This window comes from Bison bison, unplaced genomic scaffold, assembly GCF_000754665.1.
Source record: "Bison bison bison isolate TAMUID 2011002044 unplaced genomic scaffold, Bison_UMD1.0 scf7180017848592, whole genome shotgun sequence".
Lineage (NCBI taxonomy): Eukaryota > Metazoa > Chordata > Mammalia > Artiodactyla > Bovidae > Bison > Bison bison.
Window position 1 is genome coordinate 10380 of NW_011479165.1, and position 2833 is coordinate 13212.

The window sequence follows — 2833 nt, forward strand, 5'->3', positions numbered from 1 at the left end:
GCAACAAACATTGGCTCAACAAATGAAAAACCCTTCACCAATACAATTTCTAATCAGCCCATTATACTTATACTAATAGCTTTCTAACTTTTCTAAGGAACCTGTTTTTAGAAGGTTTAAAGCATCTCGTGCCTCTCACAGTTGGGAGGCTGTGAGCAATCACATGTGGCCGGACAAGCCTGTCAGGCAGGCTAGAGAACCTTCAGAGGAGTTTGTAGGTTAAAACACTCTTGTCACGCCCAGGAGTTTTTATTAACTGGAGCTCTAGGTTAACTCCTTCTCCGAAAGAGGTGGTGGGGGACAGCCCCCCCGTAAAGTCAGAGATGTAGGTGAGAGCACAAAGTGGTAAAGTAGGCAGGCTCTGGTTATGGGGGTAGATGCTCGAGGAGTTCCAGGGGGACTCCTGAGGCTCGATCCCGCCTTTGCGTATGTCGAGCCTCCTTCCTCATGACCTTTGTCATGGGTGGAGTACCTCACTCTGGCCCCCAACAGCCACGTTCCTGGACCCTGGGCCCAGCTTCCTCCTGTTCTCCGTGGGGGTGATACCACCTGCTCTCAGAGGTGCAGTGAGGATCCGATGAGGATCCAGGTGACAGTGCTGTCACAGCAATGGCCCAGCCCAGGCTCCACAGGAGTGAATTTCCCTGCAGGAAAGAGGAACAGGGAGTGGGATCCCAGTGAAGACTGGTATCAGGGGAGCAATATTCCTGGAGGTTGGGTCCCTACTGCACCTCCCTGTTGCCTGCACATATATAACATACATGCAGAGTACTGAGAAAGGGGCTCAACAGAGCAGGAGAAGCACTGGCATCGTGCTGGGGCCCTTCACCCCTGACATCCCTGCGAGATGCACCAGGTGGAGGGGATTCGTGTTTGTTTCCAGCTGGGGAAGTGAGTGGTGCACCTACTGTCGTGTGTGGGGTGCTTGGACCCAGAACAGCGTGAGGAGAGTCATGTCTGTTGGTCTGAGAAGAGGGCACACGTGTATCTAGGAAGCACTCCATCTGGAGCCTCTTGACCTGAGACTTTATCCCCAGGATTCAGGGTCCCTGTTACCCACTCATCTTCCTCATCCTTCAGCCTGACCTACTGGTCCAAAAACATAGTCCCTGGACTCAAGCTATTCTGTGTCCTGAGAATTTGACACTGGGATTCCTGGTGCCTGGACCTAAGGCCCCTGCTGGCAGGGGCCTCAGGGGACAGACCGTGAGCTCCTGCAGGGGGACCTGTCCTGCTTCCTGTACTTCCTGAACTGTGCGAGTTTGGGGGTTTCTTTCCTTTCTCTGACCTTCTCTGCTTCCCCCAGCACCCTCTTCTGTGCTCACTTAGTCAGACTCAGTTTCTGTTGCTCAGAACCACAGGGATCTCACCTGACACAGGGGTCACTGTGGAATTGCATCCACCACACATTGAGCTCAGTGGGGTCCAGCTCTAAGGGTTCAGGGAGACATGGGGGTGGACACTGAGTGGTTCTGTATCCAGTGCCTGAAACCCTGCCCAGAAGTCTGTGCAGGATGGGCATTCTCCAGGAACTGATGAAGAAATGAACTCCTATTTCTGAAGGTCAGGCAGGCGATGGCCATGACTGCTGATGGTTCGATCCCTGAGTTGATCCTTGTCCAGATCCCCTGGAGAAAGAAATGGCAACGCACTCCAGTATTATTTCCTGGAAAGTCCCATGGATGGGAGAGGCTGCAGGCTACGCTCCGTAGGGTCACGAAGAATCAGACATGACTGAGGGACTTCACTTTGCTTTTTTTCTTGCTGACATCTTCAGGAAGGAATGGAAGGGCCAGTTGAAGCCTCACGGTAACACTGGAGGAGAGGGAGTCAGAGTCAGAGGCACTGAGGAAAGTCTTCCAAGGAAGGTTTGGACAAAAGTGCGAGAAGGCTCTGCAGCACATCGGGAGGGACTGAGGAGTTGTCCTGGGATCATTTCCAGGTCCCGGGTCTTTGGCTTCCTACCCTGGGCTCCAGAAATAGAAGCCTGTTTGGTGCTCACATGCTCCACACATGGAAACACAGAGAGTTGGTGCCCTGTGGAGCAGGCCCGTGGGGGTGAGAGCCACACCCAGATGCTCCCCTTTCCTCCCTGGAGAGGAGGAGACTGCGGTATCCCATGAAGGCTCTTCAGAAGGTCCAGGCAGGTGCAATCCCAGATGGGAGACCAGGTCAGAACATGGCCTTGGATGGATTTTCCCTCCGTCCCTGCTCCCATCCCCCAGCCCCTCAGTCCTGCCCCTAGGGATGGAGTGACACTGGCCTCCAGCTCCACCCTCAGGGGAACCCAGGCTCTTGCACACTGCTTTGGTCTGCAGTTAAGGTTTGGCATCTGTGCTCAAGTCATGGGCAGCCAGAGAAAGGCTGGAGGCAGGTACTGCAAAGATCAATATACGTAAGGGTCATTCTAGCCCTGTGTGGGGAATAGATGAGTGGGTCAGGGCAGTGTCCCAAGGTAAACACAGGAAGGTGGTTCTGGAACCTCCTGCAGGAGCTCTGGTGAAATGTGAAGGCAGCCTGGATGAGGTGTGTGCTGTCTCTCTCTGCCCTCTGCTTACGGCTGACCCTCTCTCACACCTGCACTCAAGCCCTCTGCTCTCAATCACGCTTGGGTGCCCCGTGTCCATCCTGGTCCCCGGGGCTGGAAGAGGAGCATCCCCGAGCTCAGCTCAAGTCAGATGACACAGGTATCCCTGGGCATCCCACGGGGCCTGTGGGGATCCAGGGTCTGAGGGAAACGATTGGATGGGAGCCCAGCGGGCAGGCAGGAGGAGCCATGGAGGACGGGCTCCCTGAGACCACGGGAGACAGGCTCACGGGGAAGGAGGTCAGC